Genomic DNA, 27277 nt, shown 5'->3' with positions numbered 1-27277 from the left:
CATATGTCGAGACTTGCTGGCGCTCGACCTGGTGGGCTGCAAATGTCGCAATGCCGCACGCCGGGAGTCTTTCCAGACGATCGATTTTATACTGCACAGGTTTAACGGCACAAGCAAATATGGTGCCCGCGCAGGTAATTTTGTTTCAAATTTTACTACAGTTAACATGCGTCTTACTCTGCTTCACTATTCAGCGAAAGATAATACCGTAGTCCGCCTATATTGCATACTAAATATCCCCTGCGACGGTAGAAGCCTCACTGAACACTGAAAGGGCAACTAGTGGAGTGGAACACCAGCCGGTGCCCTCTGGTGAACGCGAGTGGGGAAAGTGTTCTCAAGGGAACTCCTGACAGGAAGAGATACAGTCGCGCTTGGCGACAATTTTTTTTGTTCTGTTTCTCCTCAGCGAGCGTTGCGTTCCCAGCTCAACGCGTGCCGTCGCATTTCCTTTGCTTAGTCCTTGAAACAATTACCTGAAACTTTCAACATTATTTCTGGGCCACAATTGTGTACGTGTCGAGAAAAGAATTTCTAGACTCGACACCTTCTGGATCTTTTATTTGAAAAATTACAGCGCGGAATACGGAAACTTCAAGGGTAGAAAAACACAGGACAAGCGCTGACTGTCAACTAAAGTTTAATCACAGCAAACAGGCAAATATAAGGGAACAGGCAACAACCAAACAATAAAACCACAAGGCACGTGCACTATGTTGGGTCAAGATAGGCAACCTCACTGTCACGCAGGAGCAGGGATGGTTTGCTGGCGCACAATCTTGATTTCTTTCTCATCTTGTATGCTTCTACGATTTCTCTGGTCAATTGATCGGGGTGTTTATACAATATGTCACTATAGTACAAGGCAGGAAAACATGATTTACACTCTCGGCAATGATCAACTAAATTCCTGGAGCGGTTAGAATCTAATGAGTTTAGATGTCCTCTCAGACGTGTAAAGTCTCCGTTTTCCGCGCTGTAATTTTTCAAATATGTATCACCAACTCGCCCGCCTTGCTATCGTGTTGGATCTTTTATGAAAAAAAAAGTTCACAGTAGATGACAATTATGTCTCTCTTTTCCCTTTTTTTTCACGAAACCAGAGAGCGAATAAATAGGAAACCTTTTTGGAGTGGTCTATAGTTAAAGACTCGAAAACTCTGATAGCTAAGGGTGTAAAGAGTGGTTGATATGAAATGAGCCGCGGGTTATTTTTGCTAACAGTCGTGCAGTCGCATGAAGCGCGACAATTTTTTCGGTCCTGCAAAACCGTGTTAGGGGTGACTTCAAAGCGCCGTTCCCAGGGAAGCTCCGCATTTTAATATTGTCACGGGTTCCCACCAACTCGTGGGAACTCCACACTTGAGGAGGGTAACTGTAAACCATTTGGGACCACTGTCGTTTCTTTGCAATATCGCATATGCTTTTTCCTTGCACCGTATATATAAAATTATAGGTGTAACGTTAAGCGACCGGAAGCGGGCAGAGTGGGTGAGGGAATAAACGCGGGTTAATCACATCCTTGTCGAAATCAAGAGGAAGAAAAGGGCTTGGGCAGGGTATGTAATGCGAAGGCAAGATAACCGCTGGTCCTTAAGGGTAACGGAGTGGATTCCAAGGGAAGGCAAGAGTAGCAGGGGGTGGGAGAAGGTTAGGTGGGTGGATAAGATTAAGAAGTTTGCATGCATAGTGTGGGCGCAGATGGCAAAGGACAGGATTAATTGGAAATACATGAAAGAGGCCTTTGCCCTGCAGTGGGCGTAGTCAGGCTGATGATTATGATGATGCTGTTGTTGTTGTTGTTGTTGTTGTTGTTGTTGTTGATGATGATGATGATGATGATACACACACAAAATTCCCTGCTTTCTTGTACAAAGTCACGCACGAGACAATTTTTCGTTCGATTAACCCAGCAGAGTACGAAACGTGAAACTTGGTTACGTGCTTTGATTCTTAATCCAAAATAAATTGCTGCGCTGAAGAACAAGCGTAACAAATTTAGAAAGCGCGTAAAGATTGGAGCCAGTGAAGACTTCCCATTGCATTGTGACAGTGCAAACAACTGCTGTAAAATTACAAGCTACCGCTGTCCTTTGGCGAGAGGTGGCCGGCATCGTATGTGAAGGACTATACAGGGTTCGAATTTCTCCCCCGCGGAAATTTTATACCTTTTTTTTACTACGAACATAAACATCCCCCGAGAACCTGCTCGCCTTTCCTAGTCGTGTACACGATGCCAAGCAAGCTCGTTTACGGAAAAGGCAGCCAATTTTTTTCGTTAAATTACCCTCATTCGCGTCAGTAATCGAACCGCGAGCTCCAGGCTGTGCACACCTGCACCGGTTACAAGCTCAGCACTGCCCGCTGTTTTACGAACATTGTGGGTGATGCCGTGAACCCTTTCGCTAACGAGATTAAAAGGAGCGAACTGAAGACCAGAAACGAAGCGTCAAATTCTCTCTCAGCTCAAGGAAGACGAGGCTAACGAGTCGTGCAATCATGCGTGACGGGAAAAACAACGCTCCGTAACGAAGCTGCAGGCGCGCGTTCTCCGAAAGGTCGACCAAACTCGGTGCTTTGGCTGCAAGCTGCGTCTGGTGGATATACGTTACCCCGTAACTTTTACTCGTTATCTGCGCTAACGAGTGACCTGAGCTGCAGCAAGTGATGCCTCCGTGACCTTTGCGCTACGCGCCATTTTCACTGGGCTTAGGAAAGTTTCTGGTTCTGTGGCAGATTAACTTGACGCGGTCACTATCGCTGGCCGCCGGCTTAAAAAAAAAGAAAAGAAAAGGCCTGCCTTGATTGCTTGAGGCACCAGAATCGCACGGTTAACATTTCTCGCTAAATTTCGGCGCGCAGCAATTTTTTCTCTTTTTACTAAGAAGGACCTTGCCCTCGGTACTCTGACAAACGGGCTCTTACCCGCTCAGCGTACACCATACGCTATGAGCGAACAAAGAGACATACGAACGCGCACACAAACATCCGCCTACACTCGCCGCAGCAGCTTTGCTGCAGGGACGCCGACAAAGGCCGACGGCTTAGCCCTGCGTAAACACCGAGTAATAATGTTGGCGGGAGAGGAAGGGCAGAGGTCATCGCACGCTAAACTTCCGATTCGACTCCCGCGTTCCTCTCCTGTTTCTTCCCTCGACTCCAGATTCGCGAGTTTCGTCTGTTTGCGTCCGTGGTCTTGTGCGAGTCGAACTGGGCGCATTATTCCTGCGCTCGTACCTAACGAGCGCGAGTGCTTTCGTAATGATTGCTCGAAGTCCCGAGTCTAGAGTTGTGCTTCCCAAATGCGCCGCGTGTGAAATGTGCCGCCGCCACTGCACCTGTGAGATCCAGGTTGGTGTTTGAGCCTGCCGCTTTTTGCGCACCGCTTCCCTTAAAAGCGTGCAGCCCTGTGGAGGCTACGGCCGCCATTGGCGACTGCCATGAGGTCCGAATGTTCGAAGCTAATGGGGCTTAAGAAGGGCTTGTACCTTGCGGTATTGTGACGTTCGCATGACTGATTGGCATCTTCGAAATAAGCAATTGTAAACATTCATGACAAGTACGTACGTACGAACGACATGTACGACAAGCACCCGTGTGCTGTGCGATGTCAGTGCACGTTAAAGATCCGCAGGTGGTCGAAATTATTCCGGAGCCCTTCACTACGGCACCTCTTTCTTCTTTCACTACCTCCTTTATCCCTTCCCTTACGACACGGTTCAGGTGTCCGCCGATATGTGAGACAGATACTGCGCCATTTCCTTTCCCCCCAAACCAATTATTATTATTATTAATATTATTATTATTATTATTATTATTATTATTATTATTATTATTATTATTATTATTATTAATATTATTATTATTATTATTATTATTATTATTATTATTATTATTATTATTATTATTATTATTATTATTATTATTATTAAACATGTACACCCTTCGTCAAAACTCTGGGCAACCATGCGTCCTGAAGAGTTTTGATGCTGTGCCACAAGTGCCCCAAAATACGGCTGAATAGGTAACCATGTGGCCTGAAGAGTTTTCACGCAGGCTGTACGTGTTCGCAATTGCTTATTGCACCGTCCTTGAAGCTCTAAATCTTCACGGGGTGACAGAAATTTGCCTCCTCACTTTGTGAGACCATTCTTCGGTATTCAAGGTTCTTGTGAGATGTTTAATATACAGCTCAAAAGCAAATCACATGGGCTGAATTTTTTTTTTTTTTTTGCCAACGCCGTAATTGTCTATAGAGCTCGAGAATAACGCACTGCGGAGTGCGTTAGTTCTGCTTCGCGAGTGGCATAGCGCTTGGAACAATATTCTATCGCACGAGTACTTTCCTTTGGGTTGTGGTTCACTGTTCGTGCTTCCAAAAGCTATGTATAGGATCTGGGGGGTTAACGCCAAACGTCGCCAACGTTCAAAGGAGCGCGCAGCTCTAACCCTCCATAGACAACTGTGTGGATGTGCCAACTGCTTACCTGTATTCAGAGCTAAAATGGACGACAGAGCAATTTCTCCGTCTTAACAAACGGAATCTCGGAGCCTTTTATAGAGTTACGAGAATCATGTTGTTGTTCTTTGAACAATGTCGAAAGCTGTGGTGCTCTCAGCAACAGCTCGTATGCTGTGGTATACTGATTGACCTTTCCTTTGTCGCGACTTAACTGGCTGCGTCTTGAAAACAGGAGTATAGTCTGCCGTCGGGACATTCAGGCGGATTTGACCTCATAATAATTTTAGTCGCCGGACCCCCTCTGATTCAGCTACAAAATTTCCTGATCTTCTCAGCTTGGCCAACACTCATCATCATCATCAGCCTGACTACGCCCACTGCAGAGCAGAAGCCTCTCCCATGTCTCTCCAATTAACCCTGTCCTTTTCCAGCTGTGCCCACCGTGTCCCCGAAAACTTGTTCCGTCCACCTAAATTTCTGCCGCCCCCTGCCACGCTTGCCTTCTCTTGGAAACCACTCCGTTGCCCTTCAGGACCAGCGGTGATCTTGCCTTCACATTATTACATGCCCTGCCCAAGCCCATTTATTCCTCTTTATTTCGACTAGGATGTCATTAAAAACCCGCATTTGTTCCCTCGCCCACTCTGCCCGCTTCCGGTCTCTTAACGTTACACCTATCATTTTCCTTTCCGTGACTCGTTGCGTTGTCCTCAACTTAAGCTGAACCCTTTTCGTTAGCCTCCACGTTTCTGCCCCGTAGGTGAGTACCGGTAAGACACAGCTGCAGAGATTTAATGCGACAGAGCGTATAAAATGGGAAATCCCGTGAAGGTAGCGGGAAGATGAAGCGGCCATATTTGGCGCCCGGATATGCGGAGCGATTTTCGCGCGCCCGGGTGAAAGCAGATGGCCGTCTCGGCTGGCGTGCGCGCCGGCATCCCGCGGCAGGCGTGGTCCATGCAGCACGTGTGGTCGGCCCGAGGGAAGCGAGCAGCTGTGAGACCGCGGAAGCGAGAGAGCGCGGGAGGGCCGAACAGCTCGGACGACTCGGCGCCGATGTGGATGGCGTGTGAGCGGTTTTAGGCGAGTCCCGCGAGGGCGGACGTCCGCCGTCCCCTGTTGCAGCAGCGCCCACGCGCAGTGCAACAGCAGCAGCAGGTCTCCCCCCTGCTCCGCTTCCGGCTTCAAAACGGAACTGGATTCATGCACCGTTGGCGCCGTCCACCGCCGCATCTCTTGCTACACCGCCGACGCCACCTCCGCACGCGATGGCGAGGTTGTCGCCACAACGCCAGCTCTGTTCTTGCGCGCACGATGCCGAAACGAAAAGTGGAATACGGGAGAGAAGGCCGGCGAATTATAAGGGGGAGGAGGCGTGCGGACGGACGGCAGACATCCCGAGTTTGTTTCCTTCCTGAGCTTTGCGCACCTTACTTAAGCCCTTTTCCTCCCCAAAGAGAAGAAAGGAAGAATGTTTAAAAAGAAAAGAGTGCTCGAACTCACGTGAAAGGAAGTATTCTTAAGTGCCTCCAACTGCACCGTCCCACTCTGTACGTGAGAACAAATACTGCTGCTTGTCGCACCACCTGGGGATCTTTAACGCGCACTGACATCGCACAGCACACGGGCGCCTTAGTGGAGGAAAAACGCTAAGGCGCCCGTGTCCTGTGCGATGTCAGTGCACGTTAAAGATCCCCAGGTGGTCGAAATTATTCCGGAGCCCTCCACTACGGCACCTATTTCTTTCTCGTTTCACTCCCTCCTTTATTCCTTCCCTTACGGCGCGGTTCAGGTGTCCAACGATATATGAGACAGATACTGCGCTATTTCCTTTCCCCAAAAACCAATTATTTATTATTATTATTATTATTATTATTATTATTATTATTATTATTATTATTATTATTATTATTATTATTATTATTATTATTATTATTATTATTATTATTATTATTATTATTGTCGCCACAGTTCTGTTCCTTCTGCAAGCATTTTATTTCTTTCCCCCGAACTCTCTCCTGCAAAAGGTATTAGCGTTTCTCCAGCGATGATGCTGGCAAGACGCTTTCAGAAGAGCAGAAAGTGATATTCAGATCTGCAAGAGACATATACGATTGTTACGCGTCTTCACAGGAAAATGTTAATGACCATGTGCACGGCGTCCCTTCGAAACAAAGATGTCTTCCTTTACGCCGCACGCGTGAGGCGGGGAAATGAAATGCGGAAAAGCAAGCGCAAACACATAAGGAGTCGCGGCATCTGGTTTGACTGCACGTAGCTATGAAAAGTAAAATAAATAAAGTTTAGAACCAGGTTTGGGAGCAGTTTGGAAAGTTTGGAAGCACGGTTACTAAGACGCGTATGGTCAAGACGCACGCCATGTCTTCTATACCCAACACTCTGTCTGGTTGACAATTTTAATCTTGCATGAAAGGGGTCACCGCTCAAACGAGGCTCGTACTGAGCGCATCAACTGGCAGCGATGACTGGGCACCCACCAAGCTCATACACTGCAGCCTCGCAGTGTCTGTTTTCGCTTCTTTTATGCAATAAGCTTAAAAGGGTGCTGTAGCTAGCACAGAAGATACCCCTGAAGCCACCTTGGCTGGGAAGAGATGACGACGTGCCGTCCGTATATACGTCGTAAAAGCGGAATACCCATCTTGCTGCTCGGCAATATCTGGCGTGTTGTTCCCCCACAAGTGACATAAATGCGTTTTTTTTTCTATTCCTGCTTTTTTTTTCTTGCGGCAGGTCGCCGCTACACTTCTTCGCTGCTGTTATATAGGCTGGCTACTTTTCCGAGAGAAAGTAACCAGACACAGCGCCCGGACGCCACCGGTGCGTTGTCATCTCGCGGGCCGAGATGAACAGTGCCCTTCTATAACGACGCCCTCCAGCTCGCGTCGTCTCATTAATAACGTATCGTGCAATCTCGTCCTGATGCACCGTCTGGGCTCCCGTTCCGTTCCCCGCGAACTTTATATCCGTCCCTGCGTTAGCTTGAAGGTGCACCGCCGTTCTTAATGAAGTACATGCCCTATTGAGAACGCCACCGTCACTGCCACCGCTTAAGGAGTGAAGTTTACAGCATATACTGCTACGTGAGGAACATCGCGCATGCGCGTCCCGCACCCTTTCTATGCCCGAAGAGAGGAAAGTACACAAGTTGCTGAAGGCATTGATTCCACGAAAGCTGAAAATTCCGAGCGTGGCGAGATTACTCGCACCTTTCATGGAATTTGTTGCATGCATCGGTTCAGTGACGCATATAGTTTTGAAATCGCCGTACATGACTATGAGCAGGTAGCAATTAATTGGAATTTTATTTCCTTTTCATAGCCTTCGCTGAAGCGCGAACCTCTTGCTATGCCGAGCGATCCAATTGTCAGATAAATATGTAAGTAAATAAATAAATAAAAGCGCATTCTATGCGGCACGCCGGCTCCAATACGTAACGAATGGAAGCCGCTGCACAGCTCTAATCTTGCTAAACCGATGCAGCTGTCCACTGACTGATATCGCCGTCGTCATCGTCATAGAGCACACAAAACTCTTGTTACCCCTTTTTTCTCGCTGTAATTTAAGTTGTGCTTTTTTACAGTGATTCGTCCGGTATAGTTTAGTTATCCTTGTTATCATGGCTGTCAGACAGAAAGTAATGTGCTGAACGCTGAATTTCGTTCCAACGCAGCGCAACTCGAACAGAACAGACTCAAGCCGTACGAGGCCCCCTGGCTACTAGCAAAATTAAGGCGCACCGCTAGTGACGCATGCGCCCGCCAAGCAGGGATGACGTGACCGCCCTGCTATTTGCACCACCGCCACCAGGTCGCGTCGTTGCAGGCGTGGCCGCATGCTTGCTTGTATACATTAGCGAGCGAGCGAGAGAGGGAGTAAGTTGTGCTCGCTTCATCCGCGGTGCGAGCCCCTGTCCGTACGCAGACGAACTGGTTCGCTTGTGAACTTTTTCTTTGCTAGCTTCGACGATTGCGACGGGAAATCCGGCCGTTCCGCAACGGTTGGCAACTATGCGCCAAGTTTCTTCCCCCCCCCCCCCCCCCACCGCCCCCTCAGTACCCCGACGGGCGACCCCTCTCGGGTTCTGGCACGCTTTATGGCCGTTTGGCGTGGGACACCTGATCCCACACACACACACAACGTGATGCCAAGGCGACGCCCTCGCCGTGACGTCATGCGCGCGGCGTGTACACAATGAATCCAGCTTTGAGAGTTTTTTTTCAGCGGCCGGCCATTGTAGCCCCGCATGCTGCCGACCACTGAGTCGGCGCGACAGATCTCAGAAGCGCTTTCCCCGAACGGGATGAAGAGAGGGTGAAAGTTTGGCCTTGTCTTCCGGTTACGCGGGAGCTCCGTTCATTCACGTGAACATTGCCGCTCTGGAATCGCAATTCGTGCAGTTCGTTTCATTCATCCGATGTTTCCTGCCGTGTAGGATAGAAAGGATTGGTAGCTGCTAGACACATTCTTCGTCATTTTGTCATTCTGTTTTTTTGGACACCACACATTGTTTGACTGTCGCGTGTATTGTTCTGTAGTTGACTTCCCGGATGCTGGATCCGCGGCTTGCCTCTAAAGCAGAGGCAAAAAAAAAGGGGGGGGGGGGGTGGGGCGGAAACTGGACATCGACCATGAGCGTAGTGCTATCATTATTAACCAAGCAAAAAGGAAGAAATGTCTGCAGTTGCTGGCCTGAATAGCCGGAACTCTCTCCTCGTATGTGTACTAGAAAAAGCCCCCCCCCCCCCCCCCCTTTTTTTGCTCTTACACAGTTCAAGTTCGGCCGCAACAGCGTTGGACGCAACAAACCACTTCCTTTGCTTTCGAACAAAGCCTGTCGCAACTCGCTACGTTTGCGGCCTTTACGGACCGGCTGACTGGCGCTTTCTCAAGCAAGCACCGCATCGCTAACATCACTGCCTCTTTTCCCACCAGTTTTCATGTGCGCTGGACTTTTCGAATTTCTTATACTTATGCCAAATAAAGATGGCTTCTAGTGCGCATAACAAGTACTATATGTTATTAAAGGAACCCTCAGCACAAGTCGAATTTGGCCCATGACAATAGACTATAGCGTTATAATGACGAAGACGGTACTGTTACTTTAAAACGGAGCTTTTATAATCAGGAAGAGGTTAAAAAAAACTGAAATATCAATGCCGCCCCCCTTGCCATTTTCGCACGTGAACTACGGTGCGTAAAAATATTTTTTAACTGCGGATCACAGAGGCTAGGCTACATCGTAACTAACTTGTAAACGCTGATCACCGAGCCTTTTTCAATTTTGACGTCACAAAATTTGAATCCAGTGGTGGGAAGTCTTAAGTTAATTTTTCTCGGCAATACATGAGTCTTTTGCTGCCGTAGAAACATCAGCGTAGCCACAAAGAGTCGCATAATCGATCTGTGCTAAGAACAAAAGTTCTTTATTCCTTTAAATAGCAAATGTGCATTCCGAAGAGCACCGCTATCAAATTAAAAAAAAAAAACAGGGCACCGCAGTATTGCTTCACATTATTATAAAATAATCAATTTTCCATCAATCTGTCGAGCGAGTAATACTATCCATCCGGCGTTGGGCAAAAAGGTGACCTGAGAAGCGCTGACTCCACGGACGAAAAAAAAAGAAAGGAATCCTATTAAATTATTACGTAATAACTTCTCGGCTGTTTGAACAAGACCATTGGCTTTAAAGCCAGGAACTCAAAACGCAATGCATGCAAAAATCAGTTGACGTTTTGTTATTGGGAAAACACATGCTGTGTTTGTCTTTTCGTTGTTTTATTTTATTCCTACCCTCAGGGTACAACATTAAAGAAGAAGGGGGGGTCAATTAATTCAGTAATACTTCCGAAGTAATGACAAACAAAACACAGCATGTAATGATACAGTGAACGAAACCAAGTAGAACACGGTCTAATGACTTCTACTGTGAAAGCATCAATACAATACAGGTTAAAACACTCTTACACACGACATCACCGAACAACATTGAACACTGAGGATTGAAACTGTGATAACCGTCCAATTGGACGCATATTCTCTCGCCGACAGTCAGTTGTTTTAACCGAAAAGCGCGCGAGTCCTGTAACGCTCTATTCACTTCAACATTATGCTGGTTCGTGGCAGCTCTCGTGATATTTTAATGACTGAGTGTCAAGCTATGAGCTATACCGTTTTCTTCGGAAGCGGATGCAGATTACATTTCTTCCTTCCATTTTATTGTTTAAAGCAACCGCTTTTGGGCAGGAGTTTGCTCACAAGAGGAAGAGTAAAATTTCAGACATTTGCGAAACACACAGATTGCACGGTTAAGGCTGGAAAACTTTTTTTCAATCTCTCCCAGAAAAATGGCGCAAGGCGTGCGCTCGTGCAGTATGCAAATTTTCATTAGTCGCGTCACTACTCCATGTTCTTGTAAACTAATCTGCGCCGACGGCATCTAATTTCCTCATCGAAGCACTCGTCGACAAACAGTGATAAAAACAACAACAAAAAGCAGGTAAAATTAGAACAGAGTATGAAAGACCTTTTTTGGACAAATTGGATCGTGTCTATAGCTTGAACCTACGCGAAACGCGAAGCCAAGCACCGTCTGCAGCCATTTTGGAAGAAGGCTTAGGCAATTTTTGTTCGGCGTCTGCAGCATGACTATTTGGAAGTTTGTATTTATTTTTTTTTTGCGATAACGGGGTTACGAGAAGAACAGATGTTTGTCGAAAATGGAGCAGGCAGCACGTTTGGAGCAATGGGATTGAACTACACCTGGATCAGCGCTGCTAAAAACGCACCTATAGAGCAGAAATTTGGCGGCAAATAAAAAGAAAAGAAATCTTGAAATTAGACTGAAAACAGCGCAGAGAACTCTGAGAAGAAAGATGGTATAGGCTATGCCATTAAGGCCACACAAACAGAGCAGTACTTGTGTATTAGAGAGCAAACCAGAGTTGTACACTCTAAACAAAAGGACATTTTACTCCCCTTTGTACTCCCATGTAGGCGTATTCGTGTTTTGAGTGCAGCGCAAATCATAAAGAGCAAGTGGACTACAGGGCATGACATATTATCTCGAGGAATGGATAATATACACATCAAGGCAAACATTTCCACTGCAAGAACGAGCCGTCGATGACGAGGGTTAGGTCAGGTTAGGCTTTGTCCTCACAGTAACACATATATGCCGCCACTAACCACCACCAGATAGCGGCTGATCGAAGAGCGTGTGCAACGTGTCTGTCGTTAGGAGTCCGCATTTTTTAACGTCTTGACAACAAGCGTTTGTCATTGCCAAAAAAGTTAAAGAAAACATAGTCTCCTCATGCATTTTTGTTATAGCGGTAAAAACGGCGTTTTATTGTACACTTTTAAGAGCCCTAAAACGACAAGCAAAACTTAGTCAATAGGACTTTCACCTCTGTCGCGATAACTCTGACACGGAAAAGCTTTCACGTTGCTGCCAGCTTTGTTACAAACGGTGTCTACTGTATTCAGATTTCACTGTCTGCTCGCATGCGTCGGCTAAACGGTCAGCGTACCCTACACTGCACGCACCGGCACGTGCTTCACTCTGCCAAGCCGTAAAGTTAAAGTACAAAGAAAGTTTAACAAGCTCCACCAGAATAACGAGGAGCCGAAGAACCTGATGGGGCCTGCAGCGCAACAACTTGACGGGCCCGCAGCTCCCATCCTTGCATCGGAGCCATCAACGTCTCTCGAGGTGGAAAGAATGGATTTTTTTTATTTTTACGCAGCCGAAAAGTCCAAATCCGCCACCACTTTCCCCCCTAGCCTTCAGTTCTTCGCGTCTCACTCGCAATCTCGTCTGCGCAAAAAAAGTTTCAATGTGCGTCGGGCTTTCACAAGCTGCGTGCCTGCTTCTTTGCGAAACGATGTTGTGCACGCATAAGCTGTCACGTATAGTTCCCCGCTTTCAAGTGTCTGGGCACTTCCCAGCTGCTGCGCATTTTGTTATATCTTTGCGTTTCATTATTTTTGTTATATTCGCGCTGCGTATAGCGAGTTGCTTCTTGTGATCACTGCGTCAGCAGAGTATCCATCAGCTCCGAGACGAAAAAAAAAAGGGGGGGGGGGGGGGGGAGGGTAATGAAATCCGCTGACAAGTGCTGGGGAAATAAGGCTTCCCAAACATTTGTCTGTTTTGCTTTCTCTTAGCAAGGCACTTGCCGATTAGGGGTGGAGTGAGCTCTAGCCCCCTGTTTCCCACGCGCCCTGTCGATAGGGATGCCACGGGCATGCAGGACAGCAGGAGAGGTTCCGACAGTTTTGTAAACAAACAACCATTTTCACTTGTTTTTGTTTCAGAGTTTGTACAGAGGAGTCTGCATTCACGACGGAGAAAGAGAAAAAAATGCGGAATTAGGAGAAAGGCGTAAACAAAACTGCCTAAAAAGCGAAGTTAGTGTGAAGTCGGCGTCCGTCACTGTTTTACTTGTTTTTTTTTTTCGAAACTGGGAGCCGCGTCACTTTTTACGGCTCACAAAAGGGTTTTCAAGGGCGCAGCGTTTACGGTGTAGCATAGAAAGCAGCGTACACAAAACTTTCTCTTTGTGTGTGTGTGTGATTTCCCTGAATCGAACCTTAAACAGACAAAAAATGTTCACGCGTTTGGTGTCGCGGTTTGCACCTCACTAGTCTCTGACCACGAAGCATGCGAACTGCTTTATAATTATTTATAAATCTGCTGTTATTTATTTGCTCATTAAAAAAAAAGAAATGAATGATAGCTGGAACTGTCGAGTATTTGGCTTCCGATTCTATGTAGATTCCCAGTCAGCCTGATGCAGCTGCTTCGATTGCTAGCTTCTGGCAGTAATACTTCGTATCAGTTGCATATAAATCCGTCAGGTTTCTTCCTCCGAGGATAATAGCATAATAGGCGACAGGTGATGGTTTCGATCCCGCGGCTACTCCATAGTATGGCGTGACCGATCAGTCACGGTGTTGCTTTGACACAAATCAATCAATCAAACAATCAATCAATCAATCAATCAATCAATCAATCAATCAATACTTTGTCTTAGAAAAGACATCCAGCGCCGTGACTGCTGTCGAGCTGGCGTTGTAGGGTTATAGCTTCAACAAACGAAACTGCCCACGCGTTAGTAACAGGTTAGTGGTGGCCAGCCCCTTCACTGGTTGCAATTATTGTCTCCTACCTTGGCTGACATATCTGAGACACCATTAACTTTAGTTCTTATCTCTCAAGGTTTTGACGGTGCACAGTGAAAATGAAAGCAGCTATGCGCAGTGGCTGCTTTATATGAAACTGCGTGCGCCTATTTTAATCCAGAGTTCCATGCGAGGGTTCGCCGACTGCGCGCTGCCGTCTCATCGCCAGTATCAGCCATCGCTCCGCTGCCGTGAACGATGGGCCAGGAAGGAGCGGTTCCTCGAAGAGACAATCTGCGCTTAGTACCCCGCTGGGCATCGAGGTGCGGCCTTCCTTTTTTCCTATCCCCCGTTAAAGACTCGCGCAATCGGCGTGAAAAAGAATGGGGACCGCAGGCGATGGCAGCGGGGTGATTGTGGCGGCGTCTTTCGCGCTTTCGGTGGAGACGGCGCCTTTCCGAGGCGCGCCGTTTAAAGCCACGCCCCTCTCCCTCTCGAAACAACGACGACCTCCGCGGAGAGCTTTTTCTCGGAGCGGCCGGGCCGATTCATCGGCCGACGTGCCGCACTGTCTTTAAAAGGCGATGGAAGAGGGGGATTTGAGAACTAGCGGAGGGGGGCGCAGGGCCGGAAGCCACAGTTTTTTCTCTGCGGTCGCCGGAAGTGGAGCACATTTAACGAGTATACCCCGTGAAGTTATACGGCTGCGTCGGGCATTCTCTGCCTGAACGGCCTTTTCGTGAAACTATATAGACCGAACGGAACCTCGTCTCTTCTTTCGTGCGCCGTGTCCTACCTTCCCCCGCCCCTCAACCGTTACCACCCAACCGCCAATCCTCTCACCTCCGCCTCCTCTTCAACAGCCGCGACGAAATACGGACTCCTCGCAAGCTTCCGGAAGCGGGGAAAAATGAGAGCGGCAAGCAGGAAGAACAGAGACCATCCTCCCGCTGCGGTGCGGTCGGAACGGATGGCGTCCGTACGGGACCTTTCTTTTTTTTCCCCTCCAAAACACGGTTTTCCAGGCGTTTATGGGAAAAAGACAGAGGGCCCCTCGCTAGAACAGTCGCGCGGCCTCATTTCCTGTTGCCGCCTCTTCAAACCCCCCTCTTCTTCCCCGCCCTTGTGTCTGTCCAAAACCGCGGCTGCTCCTCCTGTCTTTGCCCAGAGCGGATATGTGGCCCGCTTTGTGCGAGCAGCGCTCTATGCCCTCTCACATCTCCTCACCCGTCCCTTTTTCGCTGCCCTCTCATGAAGCCCGCAGTTTCGCGGAATCTGCTGGAAGCAGAGAGCGCCAGCCGCAAAGCTAACAAGAAAGATCTGGGCGAGGACAGGGCCCTCTCATCGCCGTCCCGCCCCTGAATTCTTCCTGAGCCCTTTTATTATTTCTTTTTTTCTCTCGTTTCCGACTCATTTTTCTTCTTCGCAATCGACGGCTCCGCGCGAGCTAGTAAGCTTCCCGCAGGGATACTCCGTCCTGTGGCATCGCATCTCTGTGGCATGTTCCGATGTTGCGTATTGGTCCGGCGGCAGCCCGCAGCCCCGATTCCTGAGAGTGGCGATGACGCGGCGCTGCGGCCGCTCCTCTTTCCATCGTAACGTCCCGAGCCTCTTTCTCGAGGGCCATTCGCGGAAGGCGGAGGTGCAAACGAGCTGTCTCCGTGGAACGCGCCTCGTTACCGCGTAGCCTCTGCGGCGCTGCATGCCGAATGCGGATTTTCCCAAAGATGGCGAGGGATGATCTGAAGGTGAGAGATTTTTTCAAAGGGCCATGTGGCATGCTCACACGGGTCCGCAACAGGATGTGCGTTTGACGACGAGTAGGCGCGGGAGACGCCAATCTAATCTTCAAGCAGGTGCGTTCGTCGTGAATTCAAAGGTTACTGTGTTTTTTATAGAAGTTCTTCTGCATGAAGCTCTCGGTCCATTCGACTGGAGAATGTTGGAGGTATTATTCGGAGCGTGGTTTATGAATGCCACTTGTCGAACTCAGCATTTCTTTTAATTTACCGTCAGTAAACAGACCTTCATCGTTTGATGTTTTCCGGTTACAGCGCGTGCAAATGCAGGAAGTCTTCCTTCGCAATTCATTCCGCCAACTTCCGTCCATGACAGTACTCCAATTTCCTGTTCGGCATTAAGCATTTCATCTTAATGCCAAGTCCTCGTCTCAAGATTGAGCGATTCCAAGTGCCAGGCGGAAATCTGCGCCGGTGGCATTCTTATTGCACTCTGTTTCGTCAACTCCTTCGCTGCCCCCGGGATGCGGCAACCGCACTGTGCCCTTTTGACCGTAACGCGAAGGGAGGATTGGAAGCGACGTCTCCATGGCGACCCCCGGGCGGCGGCGTAAATTGCCCCACCATGCGCGCGAGCGACAGCGCTACGCGTCATTGAAGCTTCCTCCAGCCACATCGTGGTTATCGCCCTCCGCATGCCTGGGCGCGCTCTCGCGCTGTTTTTGCTCGACGGAATCTTCTCTCGACGAGGGGCACGCCGCTTGCGTTGTTGTTGTTGCTTGGTCCTGGCAGAAGCTCGTCGCGCCGATTCGAGATTTCTCTCGCTCTCAGCCCAGCAGCAGCTCCTTCTCCTGTCTCTCTCGGTGTGAGGCACCGGCGCCGGCTTCCGAGTTGTGGGAGATCTTGATGCGCTGAGCGCGCCGCCACCCAAGCAGCTGGGGCGCATGAAGGAGACGGTTGCGTGGGAGGAGAGACGAGGAGGTGTAGTCATCCTTCAATTGACCCCCCCCTCCCCCCCCCCCCCCCCTCAACGCCCCCAACCCTTCTCTGCACTGCTCGTGCATCACTCGGGACAGCCAGATGGCTGCTCCACACCATGTACCTCGACTCAAAAGACTCCGGCAACGAGTTCACCGCCTCACCCTTGGTTCTGCGCGCGCTTCCTTTTTCGCTTTTGTCGAGAGAGGTCCTTGGGCCACTTTTGAAGGCAAGTCCGGACATGCCTGCTGCTGTTGCTGTTCGTCGTTGTTGCGCGGATCGCGGCTGAAATCTCTTCCAGAGCCGCCGTCAACGCGTCCTTCCTTTTTGCAGTCCGGGAGACTGGCAGCGTGTAGCACGTGCATAGCTTGCGCCACCAGGCTGCCACCGCATGCGCATGGCTCAATCCATTCCTCGAGAAGAGGCGGCGGGGGCGTGCGACCGGCGGTCGTATGCAAGCGGGGACAGTTTAAGCAGGCCATTGTGTGAGAGCACAGCGCGCAGACGAAACCGCAAGCATTAAGCTCTCGGAACCAGCCAACTCTTAGACAGTCGGACCACTTCGGCGTGACGTATGGAGCTACCGACCTTGCCCGCTGGCAGAAAAACGAGTGCAGTTTCGAGAGTCTGCGAAGTATGCTTGCTGCGCATGGCGTTGGAATTTTTTTTTCTTTGCCAATTTACGTTCTTCGATTATGATTGTGCAAAGCGGTAAATTCAACATATCGCAGTGGAAGCCTTTTCTATCACTCTTCTTGCCCACTCATCGTGAGAGGCTTCGGTGTCGACGAACTCGCGGCAGCGTGTAGTTCCCCTTCACTTCATTCGTCATCGCCAAACTGAAATCAACGCCCGGGATGGTTGCTTTTCACCGCGGCCTCTTGAAAGCAAATTTGGTAATGGTGGAACTTTGTCACCATCAGCTAGCACTGCGCCTCAGTTATTATCAGCCTTTCTTTCTCTTTTCGTGTTGTACCCAGTGAGCGTCATGATTGAACCCGATGTCTCGTCCTCGCAGTGTCAGCTAGCAATGCGCCTCAGTTATTATCAGCCTTTTTTTTTTCTCTTTTCGTGTCCCCAGGGAGCGTCATGATTAAACACGATGTCTCGTTTTCGCAGTGTCAGCTAGCATTGCGCCTCCGTTATTATCAGCCTTTTTTTTCTTTTTTTTCGTGGTGTGAGTGAGCGTCATGATTAAGCCCGATGTCTCGTCCTCGCAGTGTCAGCTAGCATTGCGTCTCAGTTATTATCAGCCTTTTTTTCTCTTTTCGTGGTGTCCCCAGGGAGCGTCATGATTAAACACGATGTCTCGTCCTCGCAGTGCCCGTGCCTGAAGAGCCACCCGGTGGTCATGCCGCGTTCGTTCCCCGAGGAGGTGCACCAGCTGCGCTGCCAGGAGAGCCCCGAGGCCGGTACCGTCTCCAACCTGAAACTGCACGTGGGCAAGCTGTTCCGGCCGGCGGCGACGGCCAACGGCGCCGCGCCTCCCAGCCCGTCCCCGCCGTCGAGCCAGACGTCCATACCGCCCTGGAACCCGGCGAGGCGCATCGTCACCTTCGTCTGCCTCGTATCCCTCATCTGCACGGCCATCATCGTCGCGGTCGTCGTGGCCGCCGTCCTGTTGTCGCGGCACATCGCTCACCCGTCGCGGCAGCAGCAGCGGTACCGGCGGCTCATGTCCGACGTTGCCGTTGACGTGGTCCCCAAGCCCCAGGACCTGGTCGACCGCACCAACACCATCGTGGTGCACCGCAAGAACCCCGCCGCCTGGCAGTCCCAGTCGCGCCAGCTGCGTTCGCTGCTCGACAGCTACGCTGCCGAGAGTGGTGGGGGCGGCGGTGCCCGTTGCGACCCCGGAGGTCGCTGCCCCTTTCCCGTGGGCCTCGTCAGCGACAACTGCAGCGCGGCCGACTTCTTCGGCTATCGCGAGGGGGCGCCCTGCGTTGCGCTCGTGTTCCGGCGCTCCCCGGACTGGACTCCCCAGCCACTGGCGCCGTCGGACCTGGCGTCCCCCCGTGGTGCCCGACGAAGTGCGCGAGGGCTACGACCCGGGCCTGCTGTACGTCACCTGCAAGAGCGAGCACATAAACAGGGACATCGACATTCGCTACTCGCCCTACCACGGGTTCCCGGTTCGCTTCTTTCCGACCACTCGGCAGCCGCCGCTGCTCATGCTTCACTTCCCCAACCCCGCCGCTGAGGACCGAGATCTGGGTGACCTGCCGCTTCTGGGCCAAGAACCTGGACCAGTCCGGAAACGGGAAGGTGACCTTCAAGCTGCTCGTCATGTGAACTGCCGTGCCGCTTTTATAGTGCAAATCTGCGAGTGATGAAAAGAGACATCCGCTCATCCTCAGCGACACGGAGGACAGCATGGTGTCGTCATCGCAGAGACCTTGCCGGCCGTGCCAGGTGGTGCCACGACATCCAGCAACGAATGCGCCGTATAGCGGACCACGACCACCGGCTCTAGACATCCCGGTTCGTTTGTGCACAAGTTGCTTGTGAGCATGCCGCAGAACAATGTGGCTGCATAATAGGATACAAGCCTCGTGAAAGAAGCCACGTGGTATCTGGTGCAGTTTTAAACAGGAAACGTCGCCATGGACTCCACTGCGCAGCCATAGTGGGCAGTTCAACGCAAGCGCCGCTGCCTCGTGCTGCGGATTTGGGTCGACTTGTGGACTCGTTGAAGAACAGTCATAAGCGTTTCGCATGTTTCGTTATCACGTGTGGCTTACCGTTTCTCTTGGACGTTCTTCCTAAGAGGCGAATCCAAAGAAGTCGCTGTGTCGCGCTTTTAAAAAGTGCAGAACCATCGTTGGCATTGCAGTGCTAAGTGGCGCATGACTTAGGAGATACAGCTACCAATTTCCGTCTGTTTTTAAATTTCTGTACAGCGGGAATACTATCTACACTGCCTCTCCTTAAGGACATTCCTCCAAGAATACTGACATCTGGCAACAAGTGCTAGATGCATTCCCAATGACGGTCCTCAAATGCCGCAACGCACGTTCAGAAACGTGTCAGTCTTCTCTATCAGTCATCTGCTGTGAACTTAAGCGAAATGTATTCATTTCAGTGACTGACTTGACGATCGCTTACTTTGAGTCCCCGAACTTGCATATTTAGCGACCACGCGATACGCTTGGCACTTTGTTGACCACGGTTCTGCGAGCTATTATTTTGATCTTTATTATTTCTATTTTCGTAATTTATTGCAGCCATTGTTCTTTCTATTGTTTTAGTGTAAGTTATAACAGTAGATTGCGCGCAACGAGACACTGTAAATAATGTACTATTCTATACGGCGCACCCACTGTCACGCCTATTACGAGCACCTGAACCCTGTAGCCTGAACTTTGCAAGGCAGCGGATACCGCGGTCGTGGAAACATTTTTTCTTTCACGGCTGCACAGGCATATCGCAAACTGCGCTTTCACTGAACATGTACACCTCATTTAGGCCTGCGCAAATAGCCCTGGAATTGAGATCTCTCCGGATAATTGTTTTCCACACTCACAATAAGCCTTCACAGTTTCCACGACATCAGCTCAAACGCTCAGATAAAAAAAAAAAACAGATATTTGCGGGAACAAAACGTGATCGTGGCTAGGCCTGACGGGGTTGTATACGCTATTTTTGTATGAACTAAGCATCCAGTTAACGCGCGAGAAAATGTACAGGCCTTCTGATGTATCTTTGCATCTTTCCGCGTCGTTTCTCTTTGCATTCAATTTTTTTCTCCTCTCGTGACGATTGTGTCGCTGTCGCATAGTCGTAGAACAATGTGCGGTAGACGAGGCTCACTGTGCGCTCGCTTTCCGAGATCCGATGAGTGAGTGAACCAGTGCAAAGCTCCTCAAACCTATTTGTTGTAGTTGCGTTATTTACACAATCAGTACTTTTCCAAATTTTCTATTAAAAAAAGCGCGTTCGTTCTGTTGCTGCATGCTTCCAGAAAAGGGCTGTAGCGCCGAAAAGGACAACACATAGCAAGCGAGACGAGACAGGCGCTGTCCTTTTCGGCGCTACAACCCTTTTCTGGAAACATGCACCAGCTAGCCCCCCCCCCCCCCCCCAACAAGTATTACTCAATTATGTTTCTGCTGCTATTGCGACAGACGTCGCGTAAGCCTTCAAAGCTCTGAATTAACAGGCTAGCGCGGGGTATATCCTCCTGGTTGAGTGCTCATAATACGGCGAGAAAAATTAATATAAAAACATAGAGACCTTCAAACGACGTGGTGGGATGTGACGTTCAAATAGGCTTGGTGTGTGCTTTTATTTTCTTGTATTTAATAAAGAATAGAGCACAGCCAAATTAACCCGACATTTCTCGTAAAAGATTTATTGGGAAAGACCAACGCCTGCTGCTTCAGAGCTCATTCTGTAAAACGTCGCCCCAGGCACGGTTGCTCAACGTTCGGTAATTGTTTTCCCTCTTCGGATTTTTATTATTCCTTTTTGTAGATCAGCTAAACGTTTATCCCGGGCGAAGTTCTTTCCGGGTCTTGACAGACCACCTTACTCAGCAGCCACGGTTAGCAATTGCGAACGGGTTTGCAATGGCTTTTCGGTCTTTTTTTTTTAATTTGCTGCCGAAAAATTCGCACTGCAGAGCGCGAAAGCTGCGTAAAGGTTCTCGACTTGTTCCCCCCTCGTTCTCCTTCTTTGTTGTCGTGTGCGTGAGAGCCACGTGTGCTGTTTCTCTTTGAAGTGATTGTTGTGATTCTAGTCCCGGTTGACAAGAAGCGCGCGTCTGTGTTTGTCGGTGAAAGCGGCGTCATTGCCCGTAGCGATATTGTACAAAGAGAATACAACTGTTCACCACACATCCTGCGTGTCTTTTGCCAAGTGCTGTACTCGTTGAATCATTTATTGTTTTTAAGAGCAATAAAAGAAAATTTACAGTGAAAACAGCGAGAAAACGACTCCTTCTTGAACACTCGTCACCTGTTTCGCCTGGAGGCAGAAGAAAACTCAACCTCTCAAGGAAGTCCGAACAAAATAAGATAAGCAAAATATGCGCTTGAGAAAGATATGCCTTTTCACGGTTTCACACAAAATAGCTCTCTCTCTCTCTTTATAAATGTTGGCCGGTGACGCAGTGCATTATGAACTCGGGGAGATAAAATTTGTGGGAATTTCGGAATGCCGCATCCTTCCCTGGTCGGCGAGGCGCGCCGTGGAGACGCAGGAAAGCGGACGCTTTCCTCCTTCCCCACGGGCGAGTAGCCAGAAGGTCAGCTCGAGAGCACTGCGCCGCCTCCTTCCTCAAATCGGTCGCAAGCGCGCACCGCCAGGCGCTGCCGGAGCGGTCGCTGATTGGCCGAAAGTGACAACGGGTAAGTGCGCCGGGATCGGTAGGTACCGGCCGTGGCCGGCGGAGGCTTCAGCGAGCCGCGACAGCGAGAGGACGTCAGATAATCACCTCCCTTCTTCCCTCTTTGTTGTCGCCATCTTGCCCCGTCAACGTTCTCCAGACTATGGCTATGACGTCACGTTATCAGAGGTCAGATTCAAAACGAGGTTCGTGCCTCAATGATAGCTTGATAGACTCTCTGGATTACAGGAACAAGCAGTTGGGGCCATATCAGCGCAACCAAAAAAAATACCTTAAATGGTCACAAAAACAAAAGAACAATTTGCAGCGCAATTAAAAGAAATCGGGAAACAAATAAGGAACTTCTAAGCGAGCATCAGATAAAATCGAAACCATGAAGATGCAAAACAAATTTTGTTCGTGTATGCGATGAACACACTCGTTTATAGCAGAAACAAAATGTCTCGTGCTTTCGATAGTGGAAGATTGCGGTTTATGTTCCCACTAGGGCAGAGCTTTTGGAAGCATGGAAGTATGCGTTTTAAAATGTGGTGTCCATAAATTGATCAGAAAGGGATTGCACGCCACATGTCAGAGTTCCACGTACAGTACGTGACATTTTTTTTCTGCACGACAAAGCCAGCTTTGTAATGGAATTGATTTTTGTTTTAAATTCCACGCGTAAAATTTTAACACGGAAATTTTGCGCCGTTCCCCTTCGCATGCAGACGCGTAGTTTAGGCTGGTCGCCACCTTGAACCTCAAGTGTATAACCTTTAACATCTAACTGTCGCTTTCAGAATAAGATTTTACAGAGATTCCAACCTTCCTTTTGACGGAGATGAACCACCTGCGGTGCCACACACGTTCCCTAGTTCCTCTATGTGCGGTAACCCTCCCCGAGGGCCCACCCCATGCAGAGGAGGTTACGCTTCGGAGGATCCGGGCCGCGGTTGCCCTCACTCCAGCCGTCGATCGTAACCTGAGTCAATTCCGAGGCCTATCTCAGGAAATGCAAGCCGACATCCACCGTCTGTCACGGATCTGCTCAAAACTGAAACTAACGAGAACCTACGGCTCGCAGCGGGTATCTCGTAGGACCCAGCTGCGTCCTATGCTGCTTGGACACCTGGTCCGCATTGCCAGATTCCTGTGGACTTAGTCATATCTGCTATATTTTGTCATTCATATAACCATCCGCCTTGTATGTCTTGAGGCAATAAGCAACGCTTTAAAAAATGAGTTAAAATCAATCGCCTGGTATAAAGTAATAGACAGCGGTAACCGTACGAGCAAACGTTATACAGGGTATTTCACCAAAGACTTTACACACTTATTTTTAAAAATAGCCTTTTTGAGTTCGAAGAACGGTTTTTTCGGCGTAGCATTGTCAGCGGTGTAGTATATCGAAACACAGTTAAGACATGCTAACTAGCAAGGTGGTTAATTAATACTGAATAGTTAACTTTTTAACTATTACTGTTAGGCTCCTTAATTAATGAGAGGCGTGTAGCTCACAGTAAGTAATATCTATGTCAGCTTTTGGAATTCTGAGAACGCGGTTACCCTCGGCGCTGTGGCACAACCAACTGTGGCTATTTAGACGAGTTAAGCGCACTGGAGAGGTTGCTTTGCATACAAGCTTCCCGAAAACGCATGTATTCTGGCGCGATGTAGGCAGAATTTGTTAACTATTCAATATTAGTTAACCAGACTGCTAGTTAGAACGCCTTAGCTGTATTCCGGTATATTAAACTGAGGGAAGCGCCGCACGGGTACGCAACCCGGGCAGGACACGGGTGACGAGTATAACCGGTGAACAAGGCGTCCGTGAAGATCCCATTGCGAAGCGGATAATATGACAGGCGTTGATAATACGACAGGCGTTGTACTCATGTGCTGTCAATGCCGCCAAGTATGGTTTTCAGCATGTGAACACAAATTGGCTCTAATAAATAAATTAACTACTACCAGGCAATTCGCCTGCCAGCCTGCTTTCCGGGCCTAGTCCACACCATGTGACAATATATGCTTTGCATTACTATCTCGTGAGCTTCAAACTTTTTCCTTTGCACCAGCATAAGCGTTTAACCAAAGTGTGAGAAGTCCAGGTAAGCTGCCAGTTCGTAGCACGCTGGAAACGCGTTTCCGGTAAAAACATGACCTTCAACTGAGGCCGGTAACGGTAGCAGAATATCCGTTTACTCCACAAATGGCGCAACAGTTTCGCTGGCCCATTCCTCATCCTTTTTCAAACACGCGCATAACAACGTTGCTTCATGGCTTCTCAGAAGAGCGTGTTGTCGGGCAAGTTGGCTTTCCATGATATGGAAGAAGTTAGCGCAAAACTTAGAGACCGAGAAGAAACACACCAGACGACAGACGAGCGCTCGTCTGTCGTCTGGTGTGTTTCTTCTCGGTCTGTGTCTAAGTTTTGCGCTAACTTCTTCCATATCATGGCTTCTGTTGCTGCAGGATAACTTTTTCTGAGTCCCTGGAAACAAAATGGAGCCGTTGGTCAGCATCTGTATGTGCGCGAGCAGAGGAGAACCCCCTTGTGACCTTTCACAACCATCTCTTCAACAACAACAAAAGACAGGAATAAAAGGCGCACCACACGAACTCGTGACTTACGAATGATTGCGTGTGTCACTTATGCTGCGCCGGATCTGCCCTTGCACCTCCCAGCACGCAATACTAAACAAAGAAAAAACTTGAGGGCGATGAAGCTGCCCCAAAGAAGGAACGGTGCGTCAGATCCCATTCATCAGGCAGCCGAATCTTGCTGTTCCAGCCCCCCCCCCCTCTTCACACACACGCACACACAAAATTTCATCACCGTTGTGTCCACGATTTGACCGTACGGTACGTTGAAAAAGAGGCGAAGTTGGACTGACATGTTACTGCAACGTCTGTTGCGTGGCATCTGGTGCGATTTGAAATGACGCCTGCAACACACGGGAAGATTGCAGCTTCCCTACTGGTTCCTTTAATCTCAATACCTGCTTTAATGCGCTGAGCACTCTGTAAAAGGTTGCTCTTCTGATGAGACAAAAGAGGACATTGTCACTTTATTTCGGCACAGAATAGATGTTTCTGATTATTATTATTATTGCGGTATCAAACCTCTAGGCGTCAGGCGGGAAAATGACGCACCAATAACTGGTCACGAGAGGTACACTCTTTGACAACACATACAGCAAACTGTTGTCTATTCTGCTACGGAGGATATTCATCGTTAAATGATTAAAGCAGCAGCGGATGAAAACACGCATTAAAGAAATTAAAGAATGATTCGCGAATGCGAAATCAAATGAAGAGCGTGAGCTAAGTCGTTTTCACCTGTGCTTTCGACTATGCTTAACATTATTATTAACGATGATTATTAACGCACACATTCGTGTTATCCGAGGCTCAAATTTGTTATATCTGAATTTCACTCCCAGGTCCCAAGTTGGGACACCAACGTGTACATCAAGAAACGACGATTCGTTTGGTACCACCCGCACGCCTCTGAGACTACTGGTTCGCCCGCCACGGCCCTGCGAAGGTCGCCTCTATTACGGTTTCGAGGACCAAAGGTAGTCGGTGCGAATCCCGCACGCACACCGGGGTAAACCGGCCGCCGTGCCGGCCCGCGCGCTCGGGGGTCACATTTTTCACGATGCTGCAGCAATTTGATCACATGACTGGCCGCCATCTTGAAATATCGGACAGACAAGGAACGTTCGAATGCGAGTGGTAAGAGCTAACGCTATTAAAAAAGAGATGGAACCAAGTGCCGTTCATTGTCTCTGGTACCCCATGCGTTAATGACGGACTGTGCACCTAAACTGAATATTCACCGCCTTTGAGAATAGTCAGCTCATCGTTAAATCGCCTCATCTAGTGGACGCCGATCCCCTTTCTGTCAAGCTGTGCACAGTGCCTCGCATTCTTGCGGACCGCGTGGTCGGGGCGAGATAATTAATTGTCCCGACCAAACGAAACAAAGCATTAGGCGTATACCGTGCATCGCCTCGTTGAGAGCTGCTCGGAGGGGGAGTTGAGCCACGGATCGCTGCACGCACCGCTCTCGAATTGAATGCATAATCCCGGTCGGATAGAAGAGCCCTCGGTGCAGCCCTCCAAAGCGACATCAATCTCAACGCGGATTCGGGACCGCTATTCAAGGGCACGCACGCATACGTCAGTGCCACCTTGTTCAGGCAGCATTCGGGCACACTGTGCAATCAAGTCAGGGCATTAGACGAGATGCCTTCTCAAAGGGCAGCGGTTCTTTTGTGGTACTGCGTGCTAACGCCGATGGTGGCCGTGTGTTGTTGACGACCACGATAATAGATGGGGATGAGCGGGAATAAATTAAACAGCTGATAGCTCAAAACTGGCCGCCATGCAACAGCGGCTGTGGCATTCAAGTGCTAAGCAGAAAATGGCGGCTAGTAGGATAAAAGCCGCAGTGGGCGCATTTTGATGCACGCGAGTTGGAAAACCACCCTTGCACTCAGACCACTATTTCTGGGGGCCTTGTAGTTCAGGCTTACCTCTGACAAGTAAAAATACGTAACAAATAATTCTTGAATAAAGTATCCATACGGCAGAAGCTTAGTCAGAGTGATGGTGCTGCGAAGTTTGCTGTGATAAAGGGTGACCGTGGCTTATTGCAGGACTAAATGGTCGTCACTGGAGCGTCTCTATGCTGCAGTGTGTTCAACCTGCGTGGTGGCAATGACTGTGAGGTCCGCATCTTTCTTGGTGTCCCCTGAAGAAGTAAAACTAACAGTACATAGTCACTCCACGAAATTCACCGGAGGTCCACCGAGATGTGACAAAGATACTGAGCCATTTCTTTTCGTCAAAAAGCGGTTATTTTTCTTCTACAGGATTTATTCTATTTGTTAAAAGAGGATTAATGGCGCATACGACGTGTGTGTCTAAAGCACGCCGAAGTTTCGCAAAATCGATTTATTGAATTTAAAGTATATTTTCTATAGAGCACGTGCGCCCGACCAGAATGAATGCTGCTGGCAGCGGCCGAACTCAAGGTTCTGGCCCGTATACCCACCGCCCGGGTGGCTCAGTGGCTTTGGCGTTTGGCTATTGATCCCAAGGTCGCGGGTTCGAACCCGGCCGCGGCGACCGTAGCTTGATGGAGGCGAAATACCATGCGCATTACCAGCTCACACCTGGTGCTGTAAATTATACCGGAGCCCTCCACTACGGCCTCCCTCACAGCCCCTGTGTCTCTTCGGTATTTTAAACCCAACAATTTACAATTTCAAGATTCCGGCCCGAATTTTCGAAGATTGAAAAAAGCTCTAGCAGTTATTCAAGCTTGCCGGGCAATGCTGTCCCAACCGACTTCATGGATATTTCTGGGCAGTGCTTCAACGCTTCGGCCGAGGCTGGTAACTGGTGGTGGTGGGTGGGCGGCGGCCAGGGCGCGCAGGGGGTGTCGCTCCGGGGCCGGACGTCCCCTCGCGGGGGGGCGGCCGGACGCGCCCTTCCGGCACGCGACTTCACGCTTGCCTTGGCCGCCATTGTGCATCGCCAGAGCGTGTGTCGGGTGCCACAATGGAGCCCCGGGATGGACCGCGGCTCCTGGAGCTCGTAACAAGCCCT

At 49.4% G+C, this 27277-nt stretch overlaps 1 pseudogene across 1 annotated transcript in view; it reads left to right on the top strand.

Annotated features, from left to right (window-relative positions):
- The window catches only part of LOC144128946 (sodium/potassium-transporting ATPase subunit beta-1-like), a 49521-nt pseudogene extending 28272 nt beyond the window's left edge, over positions 1-21249 (top strand). Inside the window, exon 2 of the transcript XR_013313843.1 lies at positions 17651-21249. The product of XR_013313843.1 is annotated as a sodium/potassium-transporting ATPase subunit beta-1-like (transcript). The remainder of the gene's footprint in view (positions 1-17650) is intronic.
- Positions 21250-27277: the final 6028 nt, after the last annotated feature.

The sequence above is a fragment of the Amblyomma americanum genome, chromosome 4 (assembly GCF_052857255.1).
Source record: "Amblyomma americanum isolate KBUSLIRL-KWMA chromosome 4, ASM5285725v1, whole genome shotgun sequence".
Taxonomy (NCBI): domain Eukaryota; kingdom Metazoa; phylum Arthropoda; class Arachnida; order Ixodida; family Ixodidae; genus Amblyomma; species Amblyomma americanum.
This window is presented reverse-complemented; position numbering and strand designations above follow the sequence as displayed.